Here is a 16,573-nt window from a genome sequence, read left to right as displayed (position 1 = left end):
TCGAGGGATGAGGGGCAGGAGGGAAGATTTCTACATGGATCGGAGAAGAGGGCACTGGGGGAAGATGTCATAATGGACATCTTGCATAATGGGTTGGTTTTTATTTTAAGATGAATCTTGTAATGATCTTGTTGAGAGAGAGGTGGAAAGAAAAGTATTATTATCTGGCTTAAAGCTCCGCCCACTCCCTCTGCATCTTCGAGAAATGCAGAAACCTTCCGCTCCAGAGAGGCATGTGGACCAACTGGTTTGTTTGGGCAGATGGGACAGTTCAGCCCAGGAGGTCAGAGGACCTGCCCCAGGTCACACCAACTTAATGGTAAAACCCAGGCCCCCTGAGTTCCAACCCCTGACTGTCTCCCTCCAGCCCAGGCTGCCTGCCACATGATTCAGTGACTCTTTAAACATGACTAAGGCCGTTATTGGGCATGTGGGCCCCCAAAGAAACAGCACAGCCCTCCTGGTAATGGTTGGGTGTCTTTTGGATTGTTGCAGCCGTGACCACATTGATGCTGAAAGGAATGCCAGCCTGGGTCTTGTTTTTTAAGCGGGGTCTCATTGCTACGATTTATCAAATGTATCTTTTAAAGATGAATATAAAACAGCTACCCTCCCAAGCAAATCATAAAACAAATTATGCCCTTGCCACCCAGAACTACAGAGAAACAGCAGGCTCTTCGTGGCACAGAGAGTAATGGCTGCAATATTAAAACAATGATGGGAAAACCAGGAACCAAGAGCTGAAAGGCCGGGAGGGAAACAGTCCCGTAATCCCCCAGTGATAATGGGTCTCAGCGACAGGTCTGTGTGATTTATTGTGCTTAATGTACTTATTTTTATTTGTCCCCTTCAACACGGAGTTTTGTCCCTGAAGAGATTTGATAATGGCTTGTTTGCAGTCACTTAGACTCCAAAATAAAGCGCCACATTTTGGCTGTCTGGAGATCCGGCGTCCTCATTGGCATTCCCCCTCCGATTTCACCTTCACTGGCTGAGATGGGACGGATGGAGATAAGGCCTTCTTTGCTGCCCTTGCGTTTTCCCATCACACCACCATCGCACCTCCTACCCGAGAGACGGGGTGGCTCCGTGCCTGTCCAGACCCGGCCTGCTTCCCTCCTTCATCTGGTGCTACTTTGGGACAGCAGGAAGGAACCCCTCATTCTGCCCGTAATAATAGATCCCTGGGACTTTGTTTTCCTGAACCACCAGTGTGAGTTTGCCGGTGGCAGCTTTTGGGGTAAGCAAAAATAAGAACGGAGGAGTAGACGTGGGAGGTTTTCCAAAAGAATGTGCTTGATTTAAAGGCTGAAGCGTGTTTGGGTCGTGGTGGCCAGCTGTTTTGCAAAGATGGTTTTGTCTCATTAAGCAGTTGTGACTGAGTCAACCTAAGCTTTCATTTTGGCTTCTTCCTGGGTTTTGGGGGACGGGAGCTGGAAGACTCCAGGGAGCGTATCAAAGGACTGGACGCCTGCCTGCAGAGCTGCCCCACACCTGCAAAGGTGTGGCCAGAGAACTCCACGATGCCCAAGACTGGGGAGATGGCTGGAAAAAGAAGCTCCAAGTCTTTTCTGATCCCAAGTTTCCTCCCTTGAGGACCTCTGCTGGAATGCCGCTGGCAGCTCTGGTTGGCAGGGAAGGGGCTCTGGCATGTTGCATCCACACTCGGCCCTAGGGCAGTGCTTTGAGAGACTCTTGCTTTCCCTGTGAGCTTATCTATCTAATTATAGAAAACTCAAACAATGGAACAGAAAAAGACTCCTTTCAAATGTAGAGTGATAGCAAAAGTCAGAAGCAAACTAAGGATCGGTATTGGGGGTGGGCAGTGTCCCAGGTATCCTGTAGGTGGGGCACTGCAAACACTGATATGTTTGCACATCCTAGTTGAGGCAGTGGCATCACTGAAGGACCGGTGGTGCTGGTAGTGTTACATTGCTCTCAGGTACTTGGGCACCCTTTACTCTTCCTCTGCTCCTTTAAGTCTTAAGAGGCTCTCAAGCCAACCTGATTCAGTATAGGTACACGTGGGCCTCAACAATGTCCGTAGTACCATGTGATCTGGGAATTCTGCTTCTGGGTATATACCCCAAAGAATCGAAAGTAGGGATTTGAATGGGTATTTGAACATCCAGGTTTACACCAGTGTTACAATAGCCAAATGAAAGCAACCCAGATGTCGATCGATGGATGAACGGAAAAACACAGTGTGGTTATATCCATACAATGAATGTTACTTGGCCTTAAAAACAAGGATTTTCTGACACATGAGCCCTCATGGATGAACCTTGAAGACATCACGCCAAGTGAAATAAGCCAGTCACAAAGGACAGATAATTATGATTCCACTCATATAAGGTACCTAGAGTAGTCAGATTCATAGAGACAGAAAGTAGAGTGGAGGTGACCAGGGCCTGGGGAGTTAGTGTTTCATGGGTACGGAGTTTCAGTTTGGGAAGATGAAAAGAGTTCTGGAGATGGATAGTGGTCCTGGTTGCACAACAGTGTGAATGTACTTAATGCCACTAAACTGTACACTTAAAAATGGTATATTTGGTTATGTATATTTTACCACAACGAAAAAAAAGTGGTACCCTGTGACCTCCACGTCCTGATGTTCATGCCCTTGTGTAATCCCGTCCACTTGGGTGTGAGTGGGCAGGACTTGTGACTCGCCTCACCAACGGAATATAGCATAGATGATGGGATGTGACTCCTGTAATTGCATTTGCTGGCTGACTTGCTGTAGGGGCTCTCCTTGCTGGCTTGATGCTGTTGGCGAAACCCATATGGCAAGGGACTGTGGGTGGCTTAGAGGAGCTGAGAGTGACCCCCAGCCACAAGCAAGAAGGTAAGACCCTCAGTCCTGCAGATACAAGGAAGTAAATTCTGCCAGCACCCAAGCTTGCAGGTAGATTCTCCCCGAGAACCTCCACCTGAGGATGCCTTGATGGGAGCCTTGTTTCTTTAAAAAATAAATTTATTTATTTATTTATTTTTGGCTGCGTTGGGTCTTTGTTGCTGCGCGCGGGCTTTCTCTAGTTGTGGTGCACGGGCTTCTCACTGTGGTGGCTTCTCTTGTTGGCGGAGCACGGGCTCCAGGCACGCGGGCTTCGGTATTTGTGGCACGTAGGCTCAGTAGTTGTGGCTCGCGGTCTCTAGAGCACAGGCTCAGTAGTTGTGGCACATGGGCTTAGTTGCTCCACGGCATGTGGGATCTTCCTGAACCAGGGCTTGAACCCGTGTCCCCTGCCTTGGCAGGTGGATTGTTAACCACTGCACCACCAGGGAGGTCTTTTGATTGGAGCCTTGTGAATCTCTATTTTGCTGAAGATTCAGCTAAGCCATGGCCAGACTGTGAGCCACAGAAACTATGAGATAAAGTACTGTTTCAGGCCACCAGCTTTGTGGTAATTTGTTACACAGCAATAGCTAACTAATACTGAGCCTCATCAGAGACTTCTCTGAATTTATTCCATCCTCACTTTCCACCCCAGACACCTCAGGCCTCTATCACCCCTTCTCGTCCACTGGGAGTGTGCAGATAGCCTGTTTTTCTCTTTTCTGTTTATGTTCAGATACATTCATTGTTAGGGTCACTTCATCCCTGTGGTTCCTTCCTGTTCTCTTATGGTTTCTGGCTTGAGGGGTGTGTCTCATCCCCTGTTGGCAGGAAGAACAGTGGTTTTAAAATTTTTATTTATTTATTTTTTATTGAAGTATAGGTGATTTTACAATGTTGTGTTAACTTTCAGGTGTACAGCACAGTGATTCAGATATATATATATATATATATATATATATATATATATATATATTCTTTTTCAGATTCTTTTCCATTGTAGGTTATTATAGGATATTGAGGACAGTGGTTTTTAGTGCAGTGACTGAGTCCTGAGACTCAGGGTTCCAACTCAACACACCTCTGTGCGGTTGAGCTTTCCTCTCCATCCCCCACTTGCTCTTGCGTTGGCCTAAACCCATATCTTGCCTCTTGGTCACGATGCTCACTACACAAAATATAGGTAATCACATTTTTCTGGGGTGGCTCTGATTTCTAATATTCTGCCTCACTTGTTGTCCCCATAAGCTGTGAAGCTGTCCCAGATATTCTATTTTGGTATGTAAACTCTGATTGGACTGGCTCCCTTATAATAAATTAATAAAAGCCCCTGCCATTTTGGGGGCACGTGCTGTATGTTAGACACTTGATTAACAGTTGTCACTGTGTCTTTGCATCAGCCCCAATGAGGTGGATATCACATTGCCCGATTTACAGAGGAACACACTGAGATGCAGTGGGGTTCATTTTCTTGTCCGAGGTCACATGGAGCTTGTGTGTGTCCAAACCAGAATTAGAACTCCAAACGTGCCCTCTAACTTACCTGCCTTGGAAGAGTACAGGGGTATTTCTCCCCGATCCCGTGTCCCAGTTTTGCTTGGAAAATAGAGTTGCTACACACTGGCCACCTGGAGGGTTCTGATGATTCCTTCGTGCTGGACCACAGTGGGACAGTGTGGGGTTGGGGGCATAGCTGAAAGCTTAAATTGAAATAGTGAGGGAGGGACTTCCCTGGTGGCGCAGTGGTTAAGAATCCACCTGCCAGTGTAGGGGACGCGGGTTTGATCCATGGTCTGGGAAGATCCCACATGCTGCGGAGCAACTGAGCCCGTGCGCCACGACTACTGAGCCTGCGCTTTAGAGCCTGTGAGCCACAACTACTGAGCCCATGCGCCACAACTACTGAGCCTGTGCTCTAGAGCCCACAAGCCACAACTACTGAGCCCGTGTGCCTAGAGCCCGAGCTCCGCAACAAGAGAAGCCACTGGTATGAGAAGCCCGCGCACCGCAACTAGACAGAGCCCACGCATAGCAACAAAGACCCAACACAGCCAAAAATAAATAAATAAATAAATAAATAAATTTATAAGAAAAAAGATAGTGAGGGAGACCAGGTGGTCAGGGGTGGAGGTCCAGTGGGGGGCAGCTGCCCTGCTGAGGGGGAGGGGGAGTGGTTCTCAGCCTCGGTTGTATGTTAGAATCATCTGGGAAGCTTTAATGTCTACTGATGCCTGGGCCCCACTCCCAGAAGTATTGATTCAGCTGGTTTGGGGCGCAGCTTGGCAGTGGGATCAAAAACTCCCCAGGAGATTAGCATAATCCCCCAAGATTCAGAATCCTGGAATGAGGGCCTTTGTATGACAGGCGGTTGGGCAGTGGGTCAAGATAGAGGCGAAGGATGGCGGCATGGTCCGGACACTCCCACAGCTCTCCCTCCCCATTTAGAGGCAAACCCTGTGTGCTTCTAGCCTTAGACTTGTAGAGTCCAGGCCCACAGGACTGGCTTCTAGGAGCCCAATTTGGGGACCCAGGAAGGCAGGCCTGTGGATTTGATAGATCCCTGCATCTTCAGTGCCATCAACTCACACCTCAACACGCAGTGAAAGGGACAGAGGGGTTGGTTCACACACCCAAAAGGCCTTAGTAAGTCAGCAGTTTGCATCTGCATGGGCTGCCTTTTGCCATTGCTTAGAGTTAGTGGTTAAATCTGGCGTTGGTGGTTTTCCCATGTCACTCAAGTACCTCTTGATCACAAATGCCTTGTGGGTAGGGACCACATTTTTGTGTCTGCTAGAGAGAATGACATGATAATTTATCTGTCCTGGGTGCTTTGAACAACTTCATTTGGTGATTGATTTTAAAAAAGCCTTTCAAAGTTAAAGCACAAAGAACCTAAGGTCACTGAGGGAAATAAAAAACTTGGTGGTTTTTCTCCTATTTAAATGTGTAGCTCTCTGTTAACTCCACTCACTGGCTTCCTCACTCTGCTCTGATTTTTCCTATGGCATCACCCTTTGTTAATATGCTGTACAATTTTCTTGAATATAAGCTGATGACCTCAGAGGTTTCTGCCCCCTTATTGCACATTGAAGACTCTCAGTAAATATTTGTTGAGTGAATGAGCAAATGGTGGCTTGTAGCTGGTGTCAGTGGGATCCAGAGGGAGACATAGACTCACCTAAGACTCGTTCCTTGGCTTGAGCTCCAGGAGGGAACTGTGGGCTTTCCTGGGGCAGGGGGACTAGAGAGCCGAGGGTTAATTTTATTTTGCCTCGCCTCTGGGAGCAGGTGTCTTCTTTCTCAATTAAGATGTATTTTTTTTTTTTTTTTTTTTTTTTTTTAGCAGTTACCTTGTAATGGAAAACGACACTTGTGCAGGCTTGTGTTCTTTTATGTCTCCTAAACCGAGCCCTTTCCCCTGCTGTGGCTTCAATAATGCATCATTTCATAAGTTCACGGACTTTAATGTGCTTCTGCTGAACCTCTAGTCTCAGCTAGGTAGTTAAATGGAAATTAACCACTGTGGGTTTGATTCAAAGTCACCTTTTCACCTTCTCTCTCTTCATCCCTTCCCTCACCCCACGTATGCAAAACAGTGTCACGTTTTTCTTCTTTTACTGAGAGGGTGTGATGTGTGTGCACATATGGGCTCCCAAGTGTGAAGAGATATATCGATGCACTTCGTAATCAGAGAGCCATAAAAAAATAACAATGTGTACCTGCAAGTTTTTGAAATTCCACCTCTCCAGCTAAAGTACAGTGGAGTCTAGGGACCCACCACAAACTAATATTTAGGGAGAGTGGTACAGATGTACCAGATTTAGGACTCACAGTGGCTGCTGGTAAATTGTCATGTCTTGACAAGGCTCTGAAATTTACTCAGTATTCATTCATTCATTTATTCATTCATTCAGTGCCTGAAGATTATTTTATATGTATGAGGCACCTGGGTGGTGGATGTGATTCGCTACGTGTATTGATGACCCCAATTCTTCACACCTTTCTGAATTCCTAGCCAAAGATCATAGTATATTTCTGCAACTTTTGACTTTGGGCTTAATTGTGTGGCTTACTTTGACCTGAAGGATAAAGCAGAGGTGGCGGTGTGCTAGATCTGAGCCTAGGCCTTAGAAGACCTTGAGTGTTTCTCCTTTTCTTTTTCCTGCCTCTTTGCCTTTGCTGCAAGAACAGCATACCCTGGTAGTCCAAGGAGAAGCAGGATGGGAGACACTTGGAACAGAGCTGCTCAGCCAACCCAAGAGTCTTCAGTGAGAAACCAAGCCCACCCTCAGTCAGCCAAGTCCCAGCTGACCTGTAGATGCATTAGTGAAAATGAATGATTGTTGCCTTAAGACACTGCTTTCAGGGATGGCGTGTTATGCGGCATGATTATGCAGCAGATGGCTGATAATAGTGGGATGTGATATGACTCCTGTGTGATGTGGATCCTGTTTGAAAGAAATCCTGGAGTTTGGTGATGGTGGCGGGAGGGCCAGGATAAGTTCATTGACTCATACAAGGTAGAGAAAGTGCTAAAGTGCCCTAAGAAAGGACTCAGTAAGGGAAGTTTAAGTAGGGAGAGTCTTCCGCTAATTTGGAAAGATACATGCACCCCAATGTTCACAGCAGCACTGTTTACAATAGCCAAGACATGGAAGCAACCTAAGTGTCCATCGACTGATGAATGGATAAAGAAGATGTAATATATATATACACATATATAGACACATATATATGTGTATATATATATACACACACGTACACACACACAATGGAATATTAGTCAGCCACAAAAAAGAACAAAATAATGCCATTTGTAGCAACATGTAGATTTGTAGCAATCTCTTAGTATGGAACCTAGAGATTACCATACTAAGGGAAGAAAGTGAGACAGAGAAAGGCAAATATCATATGATATCACTTACATGTGGAGTCTAAAAAAATGATACAAAGGAACTTATTTACAAAACAGAAACAGACCCACAGACACAGAAAACAAACTTGTGGTTACCAAAGGGGAAAGGGAGAGGGAGGGATAAAATAGGAGTTTGGAATTAGCAGATACAAACTACTATTTATAAAATAAATAAACAACAAGGTCCTACTGTATAGCACAGGGAACTACATTCAATATCTTGGAATAACCTATAATGGAAAAGAATCTGATTCTGTATAACTGAAGCACTCTGCTATATACCAGAAACTAACACAACATTGTAAATCAACTGTACTTCAATTGAAAAAAAAAAAAGGAGGGAGAGTCTTCTGGGTGAGTGATCAGAGAAAGCCTCATGAGGGGGTGGGCTTTTGAAAAGGTATTTTTAGATGATATCAAAGTTTAGAATAGAGAGGCATTGACTAGTTTCTGAGTTTAAAATATGTGATGTTTCAAAATTGATTTCTCATCAGAGGCAACACACTATGCCAATTTCCCATTAAATGTCTAATGACCTTGCTACCAATAAATAAATAAATAAATAAATAAAGACTCAGAGCTACGTTGGTATCAGAAAGCAACACCCCCGTTTGATAATAGCCAACATTTACAATTCTCATCACAAAAAATTATCCAGCATGGATTTGGCTTACCTACTGAGTGCCAGGGATCTGCTTGCTCAGCATTTTATAGGCATGATCTCACGTAATCCTCATCATCATCTCAAGAGACCGTAATAGATAACTAATGTTAATTCTATTTTCCAGATAAAGTAACCAAGCCAGAGAGGGGAGGTTATTTGCTAAAGCCAAGCAGTGACATCAGAGTGCCATTCCGCTCCCTGAACCTGACTCTCCTGTTAGATTGGCATCCTCTCCATTAATTTCTCTATCACCAGCACATAGCATGAGGCTTGGCACAGAGTAGGTGCTCAAAAGATGTCTGCTGAAGGAAAATATGAATAAATATCTTAAAAATGAATAATGGCGTCATCCATGTCCGAATGGAAGTCATAGCCTGGTAGGGGAGACAGATTCCTGAGCTGACTCTTAGGAAACAGGCAAGGTCAGTGGTGGAGAGATAGGAAATATAAGTATTTGGGAGAGCACAGAGCGGATGCCCTTGTTATAACCTAGAAAGGTTAACACCTTCTGGAAGTGGTAAACTCTGGAATGAGTCTCAGATGAGGAGTCTGAACTAGACAAGGGAGGTGCAAGTGGCTTGCGAGCAGAGGAGACGTGAGTTTACAGCTTATAGCTTCTGGAACATGGTAGATGCTCTGTTGTAAATGTTTATTGTTCTGACCTGTTGGGTGAGGGAGGCACTGGCCGTGAACCTTCTGAGCTGCTCTGACCAATAAAGCTATGAAAATTTGAGTCTCTGCATTCTCTTCACCTCTTTCGTTCCAAATTTTCCAATGCTTGTCCCTTTAGGGACATTGAGGCAGCACAACAAAAGGAATTGGGACCTATTCTGTCCTAAAGAACTTGAGGAATTGTTGCCTAATAAGGCTGGCTTATCACCAAGATAATGGTCCTTTTGAATAGTCCTAGGAATTGTGCAGATATAAGATAAACCTGAAGTAGCCTCTGGTAATCCAAATCTTAAGGTTTTTGAAACTATTTACTGGAGACTCTTGACCCAAATCTGAATCCCGGCTCCAGCATTTACCTGTGAGATTTTGGTGAAGTTCCTTAACAGCTTTCTGAGCCTCAGTTTCTTCACCTGTGAAATAGGGATAAAATCCACATCCTAGAAATATTACTCAGCCATAGAAAAGAATGAAATAATGCCATCTGCAGCAACATGGTTGGACCTAGAGATTAATAAGTGAAGTAAGTCAGACAGAGAAAGCAAATATCATATGATATCACTTATATGCGGAATCTAAAAAAATGATATAAATGAACTTATTTACAAAACAGAAACAGAGTCACAGACATAGAAAACAAACTTAGGGTTACCAAATGGGAAAGGCGGGGGGAGAGATAAATTAGGGATTTGGGATTAACAGATACATGCTACTATATATAAAATAGATAAACAACAAGGACCTACTGTATAGCACAGGGAACTATATTCAATATCTTGGAATAACCTATAATGAAAAAGAATACATATATTTATGTATAAAGGAATCACTTTGTCTACACCTGAAACTAACACAACATTGTAAATCAACTATACTTAAATGTAAAAAGAAATCCACATCCTAGAGTTGTACAGGTTAATTTCAAAAAAAACAGTAGCTAGAATTTTTAAGCACCAGCTGTGTGCCAGGCACTCTTTTAAACCTCTGTATGAATGGATTCATTTGACATTTTAAGTTCTCACCAAAAAAACCTTACGATGGGATAAACATGATGATGATCCCCACTTTACAACATGGAGTTTATAACTTGCCCAGATTACAGGGCTAGTTAGTGGGGGAAACTAGGATTTGAACCCCCAGACTCATGCATGCTCTTCACGAACCTAAGCTGTACTGTCTCTGTGCTGGTACCCAGCAGGCACTCATGGGCCCCTAGTCCCCCATCCCCTTCTCTGTGCAGGGCTGACCACCATTGTTCTCCTCCTGCCCTGAGGACCTGGTTGGGGGCTTTCCTCTCAGCACTGACATGGCAGGTAGTTTGTTTGCCTATGTGTTTATCCCGTGAGGTTGCATACTTCACCAGGGCAGGGACCGTGTCTGTTTTCCTGGACCACACTGTATTTCTGGTCCTAAGCTTAGTACCTTGTACACATTGAGCACTCGGTAAGTACCCAAGAAATGAATATACTTCTCTCCACTTCTCTCCTCCCGCATCTTCTGGTCACTCAAGACCATTCTCCACTCAAGGTCTGGTTCAAATGATCCCATCCTCTTCTGGAGAAACTAGCAGCTGGAACCTGTCTGTGATGCTGGCATTTTATGTCGGTCCCTCTGTGAGTGTTGAGTGAGCCCCTGGGGACCCCCCAGAGCCCACCTCCCCACCTCGAATGTTCTCCGTCAGTGGCATTGACATAAGTTGATTGAACAGAGGCCCCATCTGAAGAGAGTCTGACTTCCGCCTCTGCTAGAGCTTCAGAAGGGACCAAGAAAAAAAAAAGTTTATTTACGGTAGCCATTTTGCAGAGTTTCCAAAGATGTATTATTCCAGCTCCAGAATCTCAAAGTTATGAATGGATGGACTCCAAAGCATACGTTTTCTTTTCCGCCATTGAGAAGGATGTCACGAATGGTGCTGGGGAATGCTGGTCGGTGCACAAGCCTGCCTAGCCCCGGAGGGAGCTGCCTTCCTGGGCCTTTGCCACGAGAACTGTCAGAGAGCTACACTTGCAAACCTGACAATTAAAACAGAAAGAGGAGAAGATTGAATGAGAAGATTGAATAAGAATCGTTTTCATTTATATTGAATGAAGGGGCTTGAGGAAAGTTACGTAATTAAAAAAGAACCATGGCGCTTCGCAGAGGAGCTCGGGGAGAGTTTTAGAGACCCCTGTCATTTCACTGCACCCAGTTCTTCAACAGGTAGGATTTTCTTTGGGGGAATGAGGTGGGGTCCTGCATGAAGCTCAAGCTTTAAGGTCAGGCAATACCTCGATTTAAATCAGGCTCTTGCATATATCCAGAGAAAACTATAATTTGAAAGGATACACGCACCCCAATGTTCATAGCAGCACTATTTACAATAGCCAAGACATGGAAGCAACCTAAGTGTCTATCGACAGATGAATGGATAAAGAAGATGTGGTACATATATACAGTGGAATATTACTCAGCCATAAAAAAGAATGAAATGATGCCATTTGCAGTTACATGGATGGACATAGACATTATCATACTAAGTGAAGTAAGCCGGACAGAGACAAATACCATATGATATCACTTATATGTGGAACCTAAAAAAATGATACAAATGAACTGATTTACAAAACAGAAAGAGACTCACAGAGAAAACAAACTTATGGTTACCAAAGGGGAAATGGGGGGGAGGGATAAATCAGGAGTTGGGGATTAACATATACACCCTAAGTATATAAAATAGATAAACAACAAGGACCTACTGTATAGCACAGGGAAGTGTACTGAACATCTTGTAATAATCTATAAGGGAAATGATTCTGAAAAAGAATATACATATATAACTGAGTCACTTTGCTGTACACCTGAAACTAATACAACATTGTTAACCAACTAAAATTAAAAAAAAATAAAAAGAGGAGGGACTTCCCTGGCAGACCAGTGGTTAGGTTAGGACTGCATGCTTTCACTGCTCAGGATCCAGGTTCAATCCCTGGTTGGGGAACTATGATCCCGCAAGCTGCATGGCGTGGCCAAAAAAAAGAAAAGAAAAAAAAAAGAAAAACAAAGAAATAGAAAAAGAAAAAATAAATCGGGCCCTTGACTAAATGTGTGTCTGAGTTTAATCTGCTAAAAACACTGCTGGTCTTTTCACCTCTAAAACAGGTGAAATATTTTCCAAGGTGGTTGTGCGCATCGCGTGAGGATATATTTGAAGGTGCTTTATAGGTAGCAGGGCCTCCAGTGTTGGCCACTTTCTCAGCCCCATCCATGATATACAAGCATTCTTCTTACATTGACCCACCAAATGCACAGCATTTCCTGGATTGGAAGGGCCATGGAGAGGCAGTTGAACATGCAGCAGGGAGGGGTTTTTTTGGAGGTTGTCGAAGATTTTGACAAAATGGAAGGGAAGAAGACTAACTAGGAATTGTTTCTCAAACAGTGTTTCTTCATGGGCTTGCAGGTGTTCTCTGAGTCGCTTTTTTAAATTAAATTTTCGGCTTTCATTGACATTTTAAAAAATTGACACTTTGGGGCTTCCCTGGTGGCGCAGTGGTTGAGAATCTGCCTGCCGATGCAGGGGACACGGGTTCGAGCCCTGGTCTGGGAAGATCCCACATGCCGCGGAGCGGCTGGGCCCGTGAGCCACAACTACTGAGCCTGCGCGTCTGGAGCCTGTGCTCCGCAACGAGAGGCCACGATAGTGAGAGGCCCGCGCACCGCGATGAAGAGTGGCCCCCGCTCGCCGCAACTAGAGAAAAGCCCTCGCACAGAAACGAAGACCCAACACAGCCAAAAATAAATAAATAAATAAATAATAATTAAAAATGAATATCTGCTTAAAAAAAAATTGACACTTTGATGTTATCTCAAATTCATGCAAGCATCCTCTGGTCCATCTGCGTGACTACGAATAACCAAATACCGCTGGATGGGCACCGATGAGTCGTTGCTTGGGCACCAGGTGGTCCCTCCTGAGCTGAGGAAAGCTCAGGAAGGAAGGACGGAGGAGGCTGATTGTGCGAAGGGAGCACCCGGGTGGTTCCACAGTGTTTCCAACCTCAGGAGGGCACGAGGCTGGGGCCACCAATCTCAGAAGAACCTGGCTGATCGAGCAGAGCCAGCCGTACTGTCTCGGGAGAGTGATGGTTTAGGCTTAGCATCTACTGTCACTTTAAGTCAGTTTAAACTTGTTTAGTGTTGAACTGAACCACAACAAGGCACCTTGTGAAGGCACTTTGGCTTTGAGGCTGTTTTAGAGTTGCCAGTTCTGGGCCTGTGTCCCTCATTGGATGCTCATGCTCTCCCTTCTCTTGGCTTGGAATTCTGTTTTCCTTCACCACCCCTGCCCCCACTGCCACCCCCAGTCCTGGATAATTCCTGCTCTCATCTTGCTGTCAGTTTAGGTACCGTTTCCTCAGCCCTCTCTCACCACCTTGCCCACGTAGAAACTTGCCTTCTGTGTTTTTAAAGACCTTTGAGGCCGTGTTCCCAAGTTGATTTCCATGGCTTATGTAGGATGTTTTGGTTCATTTCTTTCTTTGGCTGATTGCTGGACTGGAAGCTTCTTGAGAGCAGGGCGTATCTTTTTTTTTTTTTTATAATTTTAATTTATTCAAATCTACAATGCCATTGTTTATTGAATAGGGAACTCTAATTTTTTTTTTAATTTATTTATTTATGGCTGTGTTGGGTCTTCATTTCTGTGTGAGGGCTTTCTCTAGTTGCGGCAAGCGGGGGCCACTCTTCATCGCGGTGCGCGGGTCTCTCACTATCGCGGCCTCTCTTGTTGTGGAGCACAGGCTCCAGACGCGCAGGCTCAGTAATTGTGGCTCACGGGCCCAGTTGCTCCGCGGCATGTGGGATCCTCCCAGACCAGGGCTCGAACCTGTGTCCCCTGCATTGGCAGGCAGATTCTCAACCACTGTGCCACCAGGGAAGCCCAGGGCGTGTCTTTTTGTCACTGTCCTCGGCGCTGTATCCTGCACAGTGCCTGGCACTTAGCACTCAATAAATACTATTTAAATTTTTTTTTATTTTAATATTTTATATTTTAGTGCTTATATAATACTGGAATAAAAACGATTTAAGACAAAATAGAGTTCCTTGCCAACTTCTTTTCCATACAGGTGGCTGCTGGTCACTCAAGTTTGAGGAACACGGTGTAAGAGGCATTGCCTCCTATTGGGATTGACATGTACACGCTACTGTATTTAGATAAATGACAAGGACCTGGACTTCCCTGGTGGCGCAGTGGTTAAGAATCCGCTTGCCAATGCACGGGATGCAGGTTTGAGCCCTGGTCCAGGAAGATCCCACATGCCGCGGAGCAACTAAGCCCGTGCGTCACAACTACTGAGCCTGTGGTCTAGAGCCTGCGAGCCACAACTACAGAGCCCGTGTGCCACAACTGCTGAAACCTGTGCTCCTAGAGCCTGTGCTCTGCAGCAAGAGAAGCCACTGCAATGAGAAGCCCGCACACCGCAACTAGAGAGAGCCCACGCATAGCAACGAAGACCCAACGCACCCAAAAATAAATAAATAAATTTATTAAAAAACAACAACAACAACAAAGACCTAACGTGTAGCACAGGGAACTCTGCTCAGTATTCTCTAATAACCTAAATGGGAAAATAATTTGATAAAGAATTTTAAAAAAAAGAAGGATTGCCTGCAGAATGACCAACCTCAGAGGTGAAGGAGAAGGAAAGGGAGAAGTAGTAATGTACTGGGTCCACGTGTCCTTGCTGAGCACCAGGGACAGGACTGCCCCAGGCCAGCGTCCTCTGGATCCGAGAAGAGGGATGCAGCCTGGAACTCACCTTGGCTACTTCCTTACCTGAGAGACTGAAGGGGGAGTTTGTAATTCAGGGCTACACTGTCTGGGTTTGATGTCTCTTGAAAGGTCCTTGTAAGGGGCTGCATTTGTGTCTTTTAATGATGTTTGGAGAGACCAGGCTTGAGCAGGAGGAAGTTGTAGCTCCGGTGAACTCACGCTCACCCCCAGAGGGTAGCTGAGCTGCTTATGCCAAAAGCTAAGCCTCTTAACGGGCATCACTCACTAGATTTCATCGTAATTATAACTTCGTTTTAATAGCGTTTTACAGGCCACAAAGCACATTAACAGGCCTTTCAGTGCTTCATCAAAACCACAAGGTCCTTCCCACAACCAGGTGATGGGCAAACAGTCCCATTTCATAGGTGAACAGACTGAGGCTTAGAGGGATTGATTTGCCCTGGGAGCTCAGGACTTCAAGGCCCTGTTCCCTCCACCGTGCCGCTTGCCATCTAAGGGAAGGGCATCTGCCTCCCACGGTGCTCCTGGGCTCCAGTCTGGGGTCTCAGCTGTCCCCTGCCTTCTGCAGGGGGTCACCTAGGATACCAGCTTGTGATAAAGTGGCTTAGTGGCAACTTAATCATATTTTCAGCAACTTAAAAAGGATAGATTCTGTTCAGCTCTATGAAAGGCGGTGTCGTTTGTGAAACACACCTCCTGTGCCGTATACATGGGATTTGAAAGCAACTTCTGCCACTGCCTGGCTGGAGTGGGTGACTCGGTATCGTCTGAGCCTCAGTTTCTGTGTGGGTGAAAGGGGGATAGTAGTGCTTAATCAGGGCATTGGCGTGAAAGGAGTTGTCATTAGCAAACTGCCCCACTCATCATACACACATTCCAGTTAGTATTCCTAGTGCTCCCAGATGCTTACCTGTTCTTTTATTAAAAGAACTTTTCTGGTGGAAAGTCTCCCCAGTGCACGTGCTGTTGGTACGGTCACAGGCTCGGGTGACTCAGCTTACCTTTACGCTGGGCATGCACCTGAGAAGCGCAGGGAGCTTGGGCTTCAGAGGCAGGAAGGAGGTGGATTTGAGTCGTCGGGAAACCTGGAGACGCTCCTGTCACTGTCCCTTGGAGGCTTGGCTTTCGGAGTTGGCGCGTGTGTGCCACCAAGATGGTGACTTGCGGGAGGGGGAGGCATCCCTTCCCTGGGCAGGCAGATCAGAGGCTGGGTTGCGGCCCCCAGCAGTGTAAGCGGTGACCTGGAGAATCTGGCTGCTCTGTGGGGCGGTGGCATCTGGCCTTTGAGGGCCTCCTGTATCTGGTCCTGCTCGGCTCCCACCGGTTGGTCCCTCGCATCGTTGTGACGCTCCAGCCAAACTCACAGTCGCTTGGACGTGGCCCCGGCCTTCCAAGGCCCTCTGCGGGGCTGACACGGTGCTGGGGCCTCAGAAGAGATGCGGGGGTAGATACGAGGGCAGCTTCTCCTGGACAGGGTCACCCTGAGCATCGTATGTGAAAAACACACTCTTTAAGGCCAGCAGAGGAGAGAGGTCCTGCGTACAGTGACCCAGGCCCGTGTTCTTTGCAGATATACAAGTGCTTTCTTTAAAGTGATGCATTCCCACAGCCTGGAGGGAAGGCTCAGTAATGACTAGTCCACGGGAGGAAACCCGTGTGGACCGAGGCCCATTCTGTGGGCTCAGTTCCCACCCTCGTGGGGCTTAACGCTCT

General features: G+C 45.9%; 1 protein-coding gene across 1 annotated transcript in view; it reads left to right on the top strand.

Annotated features, from left to right (window-relative positions):
* Positions 1-16,573, top strand: part of LARGE1 (LARGE xylosyl- and glucuronyltransferase 1) — a 596,040-nt gene that overhangs the window by 18,857 nt on the left and 560,610 nt on the right. The window lies entirely within an intron of this gene.

This window comes from Balaenoptera borealis (genome assembly GCF_965194805.1).
Source record: "Balaenoptera borealis genome assembly, chromosome: 13".
In the NCBI taxonomy this organism is placed as follows: Eukaryota; Metazoa; Chordata; class Mammalia; order Artiodactyla; family Balaenopteridae; genus Balaenoptera; species Balaenoptera borealis.
This window is presented reverse-complemented; position numbering and strand designations above follow the sequence as displayed.